At 40.0% G+C, this 14,536-nt stretch overlaps 1 protein-coding gene across 4 annotated transcripts in view; it reads left to right on the forward strand.

Annotated features, from left to right (window-relative positions):
• The window catches only part of LOC143040605 (uncharacterized), a 535,837-nt gene that overhangs the window by 18,476 nt on the left and 502,825 nt on the right, over positions 1-14,536 (forward strand). The gene's annotated exons all lie outside the window — the stretch shown is intronic.

The following is a 14,536-nucleotide window of genomic DNA, read 5'->3' on the forward strand; positions in this document are numbered from 1 at the left end:
GTCAGAACGTCAGCGGCTATCCAACTTAACAAAATTTGTATCAGAGAGAAGATTACTCTAAGAATCTTCTATTTTCAGTCCAATGAGGAAGGTCTAAGAGGTCGAAACATCTGGTTCTGAATAAAACTCCATACTCTAGCCTTAACTTTTCATTTTGCCGCCTCACCTCCACACACACACACACACACACACACACACACACACACACACACACACACACACACACACACACACACACACACACACACACACACACTCTCTCTCTCTCTCTCTCTCTCTCTCTCTCTCTCTCTCTCTCTCTCACACACACACACACACACACACACACACACACACACACACACACACACACACACACACACACACACACACACACACACACACACACACGGTGGCGCGGTTGATAGAGTGCTGGATTGCCAGTACGGTGGTGCCGGCAGTACCTGGTTCGAATCCTGCCCAGGGCCGAAATTATTTCGGTATCGCTGCGCTTCGGGTCGTTACTCCGACTCTCGTGGGCGGGGAGTTGGGTGTGTGTGTGTGTGTAAGGTCATACGAGCTCTGAGCTCTCTTCCGGGAGGGAAATAGCTGTCGATCACGAGTCCAACACGTGATCCAAGGACCAAGGTGAACACACACACACACACACACACACACACACACACACACACACACTAGCAAAACTTGAGCTACAGACACTAGAGCAAAGAAGAGAGAGAGGAGATTTGATAGCTATTTACAGAATCATGAAAGGCATAGAAATTATTGATAGAGAGGATCTAATAAAATGGGATGATAGAAATACAAGAGGACACGGAAAGAAAATCAAGGAAGACAGCTATAGAAGAGATCTGAAAAAGAACAGCTTTCCTCACAGAGTAATAGACAGTTGGAACAAGTTAGATGAGAAAGTGGTGTGTGCAAAAACAATATATGAATTTAAAAATAGTTTAGATAAAATGAGATATGAAGACGGGATCCCACGAGCATAGCTCCCCTTCCCGCTAAATACAATTAGGTAAATACAGTACATATATATATATATATATATATATATATATATATATATATGTATATATATATATATATATGTATATATGTATATATATATATATGTATATATATATATATATATATATATCTGTATGTATATATGTACAGTATATATATATATATATATATATATATATATATATATATATATATGAAAAAATTGTCACGTTTTGTCAATAGAGTGGTGGAGTCCTGAAAATTCGGTGGAATCCTGTAGATCCGGTGGAGTCCTGTTGCTCCGTTGGAGTCCTAGAGATCCGGTTGAGTATTGTAGCTCCAGTAGAGTTCTGTAGCTCCGGTAGAGTCCTGTAGATCCGATGGAATCGTGTAATTCCGGTAGAGTCCTGTGGATCCGGTGGAATCCTATAGATGTTGTGGAGTCTTGTAGATCATGTGGAGTCATTAGATCTGGTGGGTTCCTGTCAAAGGCGCCTGAGGCCGAAGGCCGAGCCTCCTGAAAAGCTGGGACTGTAAATGGACCTAGAGAAGTCCAAATGAAACAACAAAGAGCGAAGTAGACTTCATATTAGGAGATAAGAGCAAGAGGGTTAGCACTGTAGGAAAGAGGCCAAACGCAGAGTATGGGATCCAATATATTTTACGTTTCACCCAGCAGGGCTTCCGAAGAAGCCCTGCTAGGCGAAACGTCAAATATATTGGATCCCATACTCTGCGTTTGGCTTCTCTCCTACAGCGCTGTTGCAGTCGTTGCTGCTTTTACTCAGCGTTAGCAATGTTACGGTGATAAATAAAGTGAACATAGGTAGTGACCATAGAATGGTATGTTGCACAGCTAAATACAGTTTCAGAGCCGAGAAAAAATAAACTAGTTTCAAGAAAGAAAATAAGCCTTGCAAAGGTTAAGGATAATAATAATATTTTTCAGATAGAAATTATTAATAAAATAGATTTGAAGCTCTAAGAACTAACGAGGACACCGTGGAAGATATGAATTTGAATTTAGTGAATATCATTACTAATGATTCATTAGGGAATCAGCAAAGAAACTAGGAAGTACAAAAAGTATTACATACATATACCAAAGGCTTTTTCCCCCTTATACGGGGAGTAGCCAAAAAGAAAAAGGCATAGAAACCACTCCCACCCATTCCATCCCCTACATACTCCACTCCCCTCCACCCTCCTCCCTCCCTCTCATCTTGGCACCTCCTAGATGACGGGTCATCCCTGCATCCTGTCCACTGCCCTGGGTCAGAAGCAGTGTCAGAAGACACAGCACATCCACAGCAAGGCCGCTTCATTAATTCGGCGACCTCCCCCCTCTCCGTCCCCCCATGCAGAAAAGGAGAAGACGGGGAGAAATCCCCTCGGGCTGCGTCAAATTTCTCATACATATTTCCTCACTCCCCCATCCCCCACCCACTCCCCCTCATGCATCACAGCATCATCTATACACAACCCTTCTCCATTCACCCCTACCTTCTGTCCTCTCCCGTCCTTCCTCAACAGACATTCCTCTCTTTTGTAATGCCCCTTTTACCCCAACAATCCATCTCATCCTAGGACGCCCCCTCATATTCACTCCTTCCACCTCTGTCTTCCACACCTCTTTGACTAATATTTCTTCACTCATTCTTTCCATCTGTCCAAAACATCCATATACTCTTTCATCAACCCTATCTTCCAGTTCCCTTTCCACCCCTGTTCTCCTCCTCACCTCCTCATTTCTCACTCTAGCCTAGTAGCCCCTATCATACTTCTCAGACATTTCATCTCAAACACATTCAAACCCCCTCTCTCTAAGTATTAGAGAAAACAAATACTCCAAAGCTACAAATGACCTAATTAAAAGAAGAAGGACCATACAAATTAAAAGCAGGAGAGACGAAATAGAAAGAGTAGAACTAAACAAGCTTATCAAGAAAAGGCAGAGATCAGAGAAAAGAAAGAGAAACATGGATGAAATAGAGGAAACTATTCAAAAAGGTAAAAGTATTAAAGGGACCGAGCGCAGACATTCTTTAGGAAGACAGCAAATGATGTTTGAAAAATAGAAACGAAGAAATCATTAAATGCAGCGACAGAATGGTAAAAATAGTAGAAGAATTTTACCAAGAACTTTACTTGTCGAAGACTATAGTTGAGTCCGGAAATTCATCTGTAGACATTAGTAGTGTACCAAAGATTACAAAGGAAGTAGAATTTGCTCTTAAAATATGAAACGAGGAAAAGCACCTGGGGAAGATGATATATCAATAGATCTGTTGAAAGACGCAGGGAAAGAAGTTCATATTAACTTAACTCAGTTGTACACCCAGTGCTTACGTCAAGAAAGCGTTCTTGAATCGTGGTGCAATGCTACAGTGATTTTGCTTCATAAAAAAGGAGACCAGAAGGACCTTAATAACTATCGACCAATTAGCTTGCTATCAAATGTATGTAAAGTATTCTCCATGATCCTTACAAATAGACTGAGTCAAGTTTTAGATGGAAACCAACCGAGAGAAAAGGCAGGCTTTAGGAGCAGATATTCGACTCTAGACCATTTGCAGGCGATGAACCAACTAATCGAGTAAACTACATAATACAATATACCTCTCTATTTAGCTTTTGTAGATTGCGAGAGGGCCTTTGACTCGGTAGAACAAATAGCAATACTAAACTGGCTACGCAAGCAGGGTACAAACAAATAGATCGTAAGGTACCGCTATAATTCGATTACATAAAGATACAGAAAAGATCAAGATCGAGAAAAGAGTACGGCAAGGCGATACCACTTCACCTAAATTGTTTACAGGTTGTTTGGAAGAGATTTTTAGAAGGTTAAGTTGGGAAGAGATAGGTTTGAAGATTAATGACGAATATTTGAACCACCTAAGATTTGCTGATGGCATTATTGTTTCAGAAAGAGCAGAAGACTTGCAAGATATACTGAGTGATCTAAACAAGGAAAGTCTCAAAGTAGGTTTAAAAATGAATAAAAGTAAGACCAAAGTAATGTTCAGCACGAAGGTTCAAAGTAAAGAGATTATAATCGATGGTGAGAGTCTTGAAGAAGTTGAAGAGTATAATTATTTAGGCCAGATGGTGAAAATAACCAAAGATCATGACAATGAAATAAAAAGACGCATTACACTTGGTTGGAAAGTGCTTGGTAAGTATAATAAAATACTGAGAGGCTCTCTACCTTTATGTTTGAAGCGTAAAAATTACAATCAATGCATTCTACTCGCGCAATAATCAACGGGTGTGAGACTTGGAAACTGACGAAGGCGATGGAAACAAAGCTAAGGACCACACAGAGGAGAATGGAGAGATCAATGATGGGAATAACGCTGAGAGACCGAAAGAGAGCAAGTTGGGTGAGAGAGCAGACTAGAGTGAAGAAAACTGTGGAGGCAGTAAAAGAAAGTGGAATTGAGTAGGTAAGTTACTGCTGGCGACTGATGAACGATGGAGCAGGTCTGTAACTGAGTGGACGCCGTGAGATGGGAAGCGTGGAAGAGGGAGACCAGACAGGTGGAGAGACGAGATTGAGAAGTTTGCAGGAGTGACGTGGCAGAAGTTGGCACGGTCGTGTGAATCATGGAATGCTTTGAAGGAGGCCTTTGTTCAGCAGTGGATTCAGGATGGCTGATTTGATTGATTTGATATTATATATATAAATATATATATTTATATATATATATATATATATATATATACAGTATTATATGTACATATATATTACAAAGGATTACAAAGGCGGAGCATGCCGACAGGAGACCTTTTGGTTCATATCTAGGTCGGATACGAAAAAATCATAATCATGATAAATTAATGAATGAATAAATGTAAATATGATAATATAAGTAATGAATAGAATACACAAATAAATGTACAGGTATAGTTGAATAGTAAATAAACAGGCAAATAGTAAATGATAATAAATTGACATATAACTAATAAAGAAACAATATAGATTTGATATATCTAGACTTTGCAAAAGCTTTTGATACCGTCCCATACGAAACACTACTTACTAAATTAACTTTACACGGAATAAGTGGTAGCCTATTAAGTTGGACTAGTAATTGGTTGAATGGTCGAAAACAGAGAGTTGATTTAAATGGAAAAACTTCTAGATGGAAAAATGTTACAAGTGGAGTTCTGTAGCCAACTACCTTAGCTACCTGTGTACCACCCTGGGGTTACAAATCACAATCTTGAGTTTCTTCACTTTATTTACACAGTTCACACACAATTCTGTACACTATAATACACAGGGCACGCCACACACTGACGGCTCCTGGACCTCTGCACTCCGTTTTTGTGGGAGGAAGTGCCGAGTCTGTAAAATTCTGAGGTGCTCTTTAGTCACCTTGAAAACAATTTTAATAGGAGAATCCGGCCCTTTACATGGTTGTTGTTAGTTCGTAAATTATTTCCTATATCCCTTTTTATAGTGTATAATATATTCAGGGGGCAAGGGTTGATTACTACTGTCTTGTCGTGTGTTATTCGGAATTGGCGATTGATTGCATTTATGTGTGCGTTCGTATGTCTGTGTGTGTATCTTGGTTCCGAGTGCTCGGCTAACTGTTGAGTCAGCTGTCAGAGCGGATGTCTGGCGACAGAATGTCTGGGTGATGATTGTGACACCGCTCACATGATTTATGGGAATGGTGATGTGGTTAAAGTGATGTATACATATCGCCCTCCCCCTGGGGTTAGGTGGCACCCGGCACCTAATGGTACATGGTTAACAAATATAATATATATATATATATATACATATATATATATATATATAGTTATATAGTCAGAGACACAAAATCTTTGGATGGTTATACGTGGAGAAGGGGGTGTGTGATGTTGAATTGATTATAAGGGTCCCAAGAGGACATGTTGAACAAGAAATAATGGGTATGTGATGTGTCTCTGAATGGGTAATAAGGTTGTGTTTCACCAGTATTTATATATTTTTTCAACTTTTATCTATGAGTTTGTGTGACACTTGTATATTATTTCTGAGAACTCTTATCTGAGTTTGTATGGCACTATAGTATGTTTTTTGAGAAACTCTTATCTGTGAGTTTGTATGGCACTATCTGTGGTAAGATATTGGTGAGACACAAGATAAAACTTATCCTAGGTTTACAACAATTTGGGAAAAAAAATTTAAGCATTTATTTCATGCAAAAGTATTTTGTTAGTACTATTATTATAAAAATGATGATTAAGATTGAGAGGGCAGTTGAGGTATAGGGTAAGATTTTATAGTGTAGATCTAAAGAGTCTATATCAAGGGTAGTTGATTTGTTTAGTAGACGCACCTGGTCTATCTCGTTTGGGAGGATGGTATCGGGTATCTTAGGGAGGAGTGGGAGTGTTAGTTGGGTTATGGGACCTAGATTGTGGGTGATAAGTGGACGAGGATGGGGGGTAGTAGTGGTTGTGTCCTGTGGATGGAGTTTTTGTTTTAGTGTTTGAGGATATGTATATGACTCTCGCTAAGGTTATAGTGGTCGGAAGGAAGTAGAGAAGGTTTGATAGATATGCGGAAGGGAGTTCTTATTGTAAATTGGCCCTTTTAACCTCCACTGAGGAATGCATGACGTCCTGCATCTTCAGGGGCGAGAGCTAAAGTGCATGTTTTAGTTGCGTCGACGTAGTGTCATGTGATGGGAATTGCGCTTGGTTGGGTTATTTGTTAGTCTGGTTGGTGGGTTCTGGTTGGGAGGTGGGGTTGCGTTTAGGTTAAGTTTGACCTTCCTCAATTTCTCTCCGTGTATGGTTACGGTTGTGTGATCGGAAGGGTCTGTTAGTAGGAAAACATTGTTGGGGAGTGAGGTTGTGACTGTGAAGGGGCCTAAGAACTTGGGTTTGAGTTTGTTAGTTCTATTAGAGTCTCTGACCATGACTGTGTCTCCAAGTGTTATGTTGAGTGGAGATGATCGCTTGTGTTGTTTGGTTTTGTTTTTTTCTTGAGCTGCTTTGAGGTTTTCTCTGACCTGTTTGTATATACTTTGCATGCCTCTTTTTAGGCATTGGGTAAGGTTATCTAGGTTGTATAAGGGGGTTGGGGGTTGGTTAAATATTTGGTGGGGTAGCCGCATTCTTTGGCCAAATATGATCTCATGGGGGGACATCTTTGTTGCGGAGTTGACTGTGCTATTGATACTAGCTTGTACCTGGGGTAGCCAATCTTCCCAACTATCCGAAAGATCGTTGGCCAAAGGTCTGAGGATTTCAAGCACTTTTCTATTTATGCGTTCAACTAGTCCATTCCCTTGTGGATGGTAGGCAGTGGCGAAGGTTTGATTTATGATATTTAAATGTGCTATTTCGCGCATTACTTCATTCTTGAATTCAGAACCGTTATCAGACAGCATTTGTCTTGGTATATTATACCTGCAGAATATGTTGTTAACCAATGCTTTGGCTACAGTCTCTGCTGTTTTGTCTTGTAGTGGGACTAGGATTGTGTATTTTGACAGATAGTCGACTGCTGTGAGTACATAATTGGAACCTTGATGGCTCATTGGCATTTTAAGTAGGCCAATGCCAAGTGTTTCCCATGGTTCGGCAGGGAGTGGGATGTCTTTGATATTGAGTTGTTTGGGGTCAGGTCCTCTGAATTGGTTGCAAGTCAAACATTGGTCTATATGTGTGGTTATGTCTTTTTTCATATTTATCCAAAAATATGAATGCCTAGCAGTATTCAGTGTCTTATCCCTGCCCGAGTGGCCTCCCATTGCGCTGTCGTGCAATATGTGTAGGACCTTGGGAACTCGGCTTTGGGGATGACAGTAACTTCTCTGTCGTTAGTGGTTCTCCTTATGATTCCGTCGACCAGTTTGAGTTCCTCTATACGGACAGGTGGTCGGGACTGTAAGGGTGTTCTTGAAAGTAGATGTTGTTTTACTTTAGACCATGTCGGGTCTTTGTCTGTTTCTTCTCTAAGGTCTTGCATAGGAATGCAGGTTGTTTTTGTTAAGGTCTATATGTGGATTTATCTGCTTAGTGAGTCAGCTACTACGTTAGCTTTTCCAGCTAAGTATGTGATTTTAGGGTCAAAGTCTAGTAAGGTGGTTTTCCACCTAGCAATTCTGCCATGTAGGTCTCTAGAGTTAAAGAGGTAGACTAGGGATTGGTGGTCTGTGAAAATGTTAATCCTATATCCTAGTATGGGGTATTTGAAATGTTTTAAACCCCATATCAATGCAAGCCCTTCTTTGTGGGTTGTTGAATAGTTACTTTCAGGCTTATTTAGTACTCTACTTGCGTATGCAATGGGGTGCTCTTTCCCGTTTTCATCCTTCTATTGTAGAACTGCGCCTATTCCTTTAGAGGAGGCGTCGGTGTAAAGAAGGAATTCTTTCTTCATGTCAGGAAAGGCTAGGACAAGAGCTGTGGTAAGAGCATGTTTAAGGGTGTCGAAGCTTGTCTGTTCCGCTTCAGACCATTTGAATGTCTCGCCTTTTCTTGTGAATTTGGTGAGAGGGGATGCTATGTGTGCAAATTTTTTTTGAAGTGTCTATAGTATGAGGCTAATCCTACGAAACTTCTTGTTTCATCTGCGTTTCTAGGGGTTGGGAAGGATGCAATGGCATTTATTTTGTCTGTGGTGGTATGGATGCCTTGGGCGTCTACCTTATGGCCTAGGAAGGTGAGTTCCGTCTGTAGGAATTTGCACTTTCCTAGTTGGATTTTCAATCCCGCGCTTTTTAGTCTTTTTAGGATAATCTCTAGTATATGGAGGTGGTCAGTTTGTGTGGGGCTATAGATGATGAGGTCGTCTAAGTAGACGAATAATGAGATTCCTATCATATCGCTGAGAATGCGATTCATTAATCTCTGTTGTGTTGAGGGGGCATTCTTAAGGCCAAAGGGCATGCGCTCGAAGTGGAAATGTCCCTTATCTGTGGAGAATGCAGTTACGGGTTTTGATTCTTCTGTCAGTTCCACTTGCCAGAAGGCTGACTTAAGGTCAATTGTGGAAAATACAGAATTCCCGTTTCCTATGGATTGTAAGACATCTTGCATGGCGGGGAGTGGGTGTGGGTCAGATTGAGTTAGGTGGTTGACTTTCCTAAAATCTACAACAGGGCGTAGGGTTCCGTCTTTCTTAGGGACTAGGAAGAGGGGACTGTTCCAAGGTGAGTCTGAGTGAGAAATTACACCTTGGTGTAACATCTCGTGCACACTGTTGTTGACTTGTGTTTTCCTACTGTGGGGTATGCGGTAAGCAGGGGTGTATGAGGGGGTGGTGTTGGGGGGGATTTGGATGTGGTGTTTGATTATATCACATTTGCCTAGGGGTTCGCCTTCTAAGGCGATAGCTGATCTATTCCTTTGGAGGAGGTTTAGTAGCTTGTTACGTATCTCTCCGTCGGCTGATGTCGTTATTTGGTTGGGGTGGATAGGGGTGAGGTTTTGTGTTTGTCCTACAGTGTTGATGTGTTGAGGGAGTGGTTCCTGGATTAGGGAATTATGGAGGTGGACTGAACAGATGTTTGTGTTCTTTCTGATTTTGCGTTGTTGGTGGGAGAGATTTGTTAACATAGCTAGGGTGTGTTTATTTTCTGACACTACATCCCATGGAGATTCTAGGGTTATGTTATTTATTTTTGACGTATCTGGGTCAATTATGACATCCTGATGTTCTATTGCTCCGGGTATGTATAGTGGAACTGTTATTGAATGTCTAGGGGGTATGATGACTGTGTTAGACATCAGTGCTTTTGAGGTGACATAAGGGGATGGGCGGAAAGAGTAGCTCTTAGTTGGAGTGGGGTTATTTAACCTAGATAGACATGAAAGGGGTTGTGTGTCTGGGTCGGGTGTTTCAGGAGTTTTGGAGATGTCATTTACATCTTGGAAGGAGATTTTGTTGGTATCTAAGTTAATTATTGCCTTCCAGTCCCGTAGGGACTTTAAACCTATTATACCTTGTTGGTCGAGACTCCATTCATCTGCTAAGTGGAAGGATGTGAGGCCTACCTGGGATTTGTTAATTTCTATATCTAAGTCTATCCTATCATGAAGTGATATGGTACTTCCTTCTATCAGTAGGCCTTCTGTGTTGGAGTACTGGATTTGGGGAGGGTCATTAAGTGCTTCGTAGAGAGCTCTGGGTATGAGGTTCAGGTTTGTGCCTGTATCAACCATCATGCCAACACTTATTTGATCTAGTGTTACCTTTAGAGTGATATAGTTGTGTGGTGTGTCGGACGTTCCTATGGTGGTTTGGTGCGTGAGGCTGGTACACGTTCCCCCAATTGGTGTTGAGTTGTGTGTGTTGTGTGGGAGGAGGGTGTTTGTTGTGATGCCGTTACTGGTTTGTTTGTTCTCTGATGAGGATGTGGTTGTGACCTTTGTTGAGAACATTCCTCGTTGGAGTGAGTTGTGGTTTTGTGTAGGTTGCAGTATTTACCTGGCCGTGTTGGTCTTGATGTGTTGAGTGGTGTGGGGGGGTGCGTGGGTGGTTGGTTTTGTTGTTGGGCTCTACATTGGGAATCTGTGTGGGAGGTAGTTCCATGAACTGAGCAAGGGGTGGTGCGGTGTCGTGTCTGTGGTTGTTGGTGTTGCTGTGCTTTACATTGGGCATCCGTGTGTGTCGTTGTTCCATGAACCGAGCAAGGGGTAGTGCGGTTTGGTGCTTGTATTTGTTGTTTTTGTATGCAGTCTCTGGTGTTGTGAGTTGTTGAAAGATGGTAGGAACACCAGGTTGATGGTTGTGCTATATTGGAGCTAGGGGCCTGGTGTGACTGGAGGCTATTTAGTTTAGCATAATGGTGCTGGTCGGAGAGGGAAATGTTACAAGCGTTGGTTATCTCTAAAATATAATTATAAGCTAATGGGTTTCAAGTGTTTAAATTCCTTCTACTTGCTTCTTTTTGACACTTTGGTGGGAGTTGGGAAAGATAAAGGCCTATCTCTAGTAATGTGTATAGGTTTTCTAAAGTTTGCTTTCTTTCCTGAGATGTCTGTGAAGGTCCAAGGGCTTTGGTTTTCTAGATTTTCCCTAATTCATTTTATTGCATTGGCAACATTGTCTTTGATGTTAGTCTGTTTTTGAGTTCTAGTGTTGTTTAGAAATGTGAGGAGAAAGTTAATGTTGTTTGTTTGTTTGTTCTGAAAGACATTAAAGAGGTGTGTTTTATATTCAGTGTATGTGATTCCGCCTGCAATAAGGTTGTCAAGCATTCGAGCCGTTGACCTGTGCTCGTCTGATGCTTCTATTTTCTGGCGGCATAGATTTATCTCTTCTAAGTCAAAGTAGTTTGGATTTTTTGAGAAAAAAAAAATGTCACATGCCGTCAGGAAGTCAGTGATGGAGAGTCCACTAGTTTGAGAGAAGGTGGGGATTTCGGTTAGAGGGGAGATAGTTTGGTAGTTATTGACTATTGTAGGTTGGAGTTGTGGGTGAGGATGTTGCGATGGATTTGGGGCAAGGTTAGGTGCTGGGTAGGGATGTGGGGTGAAGGCTGTTTGACTTGACGTGAAGTTGGGAGAAGGGAAGGCTAAGTTCTCGTATGCATGGGTTGTGGGGTTTGGGGGTTGTTGTTGGGGGTCTACATGAGAGGCAACTTGGAGTTGTGGTGAGGTGTGGGTTGTTGTTGTTGGGGGTCTACATGAGGGGCAACTTGGTGTTGTGGTGAGGTGTAGGGGGGGGTTGAGGGGTAAGAGTGGTTGGCTTGCGTCAAGCAGTTCTCCGTGGGGTGAGGCATATTCTATGTGTGGGTTGTCAACGTTATTCTCGGGAATATTTGGAGAATCTATTTTGGGTGTGGAATGATCGATGTCACTGGGGGATTCCTTTTCTTTCGGTGGAAAAAGGAATGAGTCAATCATATTCCTGACTTTGGATCTCGTTCCTGAAGCCATGTTAGTGTCTAACTAGAGATGCATGCATCACTTAAGAGATAGTGTGTTATAGTTAGAGAAGAGGGGAGGTATAAGGCGTCAATGGGTATACAATGGGGAAAACAATTTTAATAGTTTAATCCGGCCCTTTACATAGTTGTTGTTAGTTCGTAAATTATTTCCTATATCCCTTTTTATAGTGTATAATATATTCAGGGGGCAAGGGTTGATTACTACTGTGTTGTCGTGTGTTATTCGGAATTGGCGATTGATTGCATTTATGTGTGCGTTCGTATGTCTGTGTGTGTATCTTGGTTCCGAGTGCTCGGCTAACTGTTGAGTCAGCTGTCAGAGCGGATGTCTGGCGACAGAATGTCTGGGTGATGATTGTGACACCGCTCACATGATTTATGGGAATGGTGATGTGGTTAAAGTGATGTATACATATCCTCAGGGTTCCGTTCTTGGGTCACTCCTATTCATAGTATATATAAATGATATAGACCATGGATTAAAATCTACTGTTTCCAAATTTGCTGATGATACAAAACTGTGCGGAATGGCAAATGATCACTTAAACCAATTAGACATTCAAGAAGATTTAGATAAATTATAGCAATGGTCTGAAAAGGGGCTAATGAAATTTAACACAAGTAAATGCAAGGTAATGCACATAGGTAAAAATAACAGCAAGTACGATTACAAGTTATTTGGAAATTCGTTAACAAAAGTGGATAGTGAAAAAGATCTCAGCGTAATTATCAGTAACGACCTCAAATTATCCAAGTAGTGTATTTCAGCCTCTGAGCAAGCAAATAAAATTCTAGGACTGATTGCGCGATCTTTTGACTTCAAAAGTCCATCACTCATTAACAAGCTATATAAATCGTTAGTTCGTCTACATTTGGGATATGCGGTTTCCGTATGGTCACCGAATCTCATTAAAGACATTGACAGACTGGAAAAAGTACAACGGCGAGCCACAAAACTGATTCCAAATATCAAAAATAAATCATACGAAAATCGACTAAAACATATGAATCTGTTTTCCCTAAAAAAGCGTAGACTCAGAGTTGATACAGGTCTTTAAGATTCTAAAGGGAATTGGCAACATCAAAAGTGACAACATTTTCAGATTGAATGAGAATCAGACAAGAAACAATGGTCTCAAACTGTCCGGAAATAGATTCAATTTGGAAGTAGGTAGAAACAATTTTGCCAACCGTGTAGTTAATGAATGGAATAAACTTCCTGCACAGGTAGTGCAATGTAGTTCAGTTTGAAGCTTTAAGACTCATTTAGATAAACACCTAAGCAAGATGCTGTAATGATTATAGTTTATTTTATATTATTTGTTTTTGTTTTGTTATAATTTGTCTGTTTGATTTTCATTTATTATTAGTTAAATGTCAATTCATTATTATTTACTATTTACCTGTTTGTTTATTACTTAACTATATCTATGCATTTATTTAGGTATTTTATTTGTTATTTACATTATTATAGTTTTTATTTATCATTTTATTATTACTATGATTTTTTTTCGCATCCGACCTAGATACGGACCAAAAGGTCTCCTGCCGGCATGCTCCGCCTTTGTAATCCTTTGTAATAATAAATGAGAATCAAGCAAATAATAATAAACAAACAGACAAATAATAACAAAACAAATAAACATTTAATATAAAATAAATTATAGTCATTACAACATCTTGCTTAGGTGTTTATCTAAATGATTCTTAAAGCTTCGAACTGAACTACATTGCACTGCCTCTGCAGGAAGATTATTCCATTCATTAACTTCACGGTTGACGAAGTTGTTTCTACCCATTTCCAAATTAAATCTATTTAAGAATATTGTTTCTTGTCTGATTTTCATTCAGTGAGAACATTTTGTCACTTTTGATGTTGTCAATTCCCTTTGGAATCTTAAATACCTGTATCAAGTCACCTCTGAGTCTACTCTTTTTTAGGGAAAACAGATTCATATGTTTTATTCGATTTTCGTATGATTTATTTTTGATATTTGGAATCAGTTTTGTGGCTCGCCGTTGTACTTTCTCCAATCTGTCAATGTCTTTAATAAGATTCGCGCAATCAGTCCTAGAATTTTATTTGCTTTCTCAGAGGCTGAAATATACTGCTTGGATGATTTGAGATCGTTACTGATAATTACGCTGAGATCTTTTTCACTATCCACTTTTGTTAACGAATTTCCAAATAACTTGTAATCGTACTTACTGTTATTTTTACCTATGTGCATTACCTTGCATTTACTTGTGTTAAATTTAGTTGGCCCCTTTTCAGACCATTGCTATAATTTATCTAAATCTTCTTGAATGTCTAATTGGTTTAAGTGATCATTTGCCATTCCGCACAGTTTTGTATCATCAGCAAATTTGGAAACAGTAGATTTTAATCCATGGTCTACATCATTTATATATACTATGAATAGAAGTGGCCCAAGAACGGAACCTTGAGGAACTCCACTTGTAATATTTTTCCATTTAGAAGTTTTTCCATTTAAAACAACTCTCTGTTTTCAATCATACCAATTACTAGTCCAACTTAATAGGCTACCATTTATTCCGTGTGAAGCTAATTTAATAAGTAGTCTTTCGTGGGGGACGGTATCAAAAGCTTTTGCAAAGTCTTGATATATTAAATCTAT

Source organism: Oratosquilla oratoria, chromosome 29 (assembly GCF_046742065.1).
Source record: "Oratosquilla oratoria isolate Oo_2021 chromosome 29, ASM4674206v1, whole genome shotgun sequence".
In the NCBI taxonomy this organism is placed as follows: Eukaryota; Metazoa; Arthropoda; class Malacostraca; order Stomatopoda; family Squillidae; genus Oratosquilla; species Oratosquilla oratoria.